The sequence below is a fragment of the Cimex lectularius genome, unplaced genomic scaffold (genome assembly GCF_000648675.2).
Source record: "Cimex lectularius strain Harlan isolate CLEC.00 unplaced genomic scaffold, Clec_2.1 scaffold2, whole genome shotgun sequence".
In the NCBI taxonomy this organism is placed as follows: domain Eukaryota; kingdom Metazoa; phylum Arthropoda; class Insecta; order Hemiptera; family Cimicidae; genus Cimex; species Cimex lectularius.
Window position 1 is genome coordinate 5963402 of NW_019394219.1, and position 488 is coordinate 5963889.

The window sequence follows — 488 nt, forward strand, 5'->3', positions numbered from 1 at the left end:
TGTCACGAGCGGGATTCGAACCCACGACCTTCGGCTAGATACGCCGATGCTCTAACCACTTGAGCTATCGTGACTTCGATCCACTCAGACACTAAATGAACAATTGGAAAAAGAAGGGAAAATTCTCAGTTTGTTCGTGTTTTATGAATATACACGGTGTCCTTTTTAGATGGCCCGGCTGAATTTTTCTTGAACCAATGACGCTATAAAAAATACGTGTTTAATATTTTTTAGTCTTGTTTTTGAAATTTTTACCATTTTTGATAGCAAAATTATAGAGGGAACCTCGGGCCCATTTTCAACATCAAAATTTCAAATACGACCATGTACATCCTGATAGATCATTTAAACGGCTTTTTACGCTAAAAACAATGTACAATGATTTTAAAATGGTCAAAAAATGACGAAGTTATGGCAAAAAGTTTGAAAAAATTCGTTTGTTTCGTTCTTAATTCCAATAATTCACTGAAGTAAAATTAATTGTTTAC

General features: G+C 34.4%; 1 non-coding gene across 1 annotated transcript; it reads right to left on the bottom strand.

Annotated features, from left to right (window-relative positions):
- Positions 1 to 74, bottom strand: Trnad-auc. The gene has a single exon. It is a non-coding gene; the product is annotated as a tRNA-Asp (tRNA).
- Positions 75 to 488: the final 414 nt, after the last annotated feature.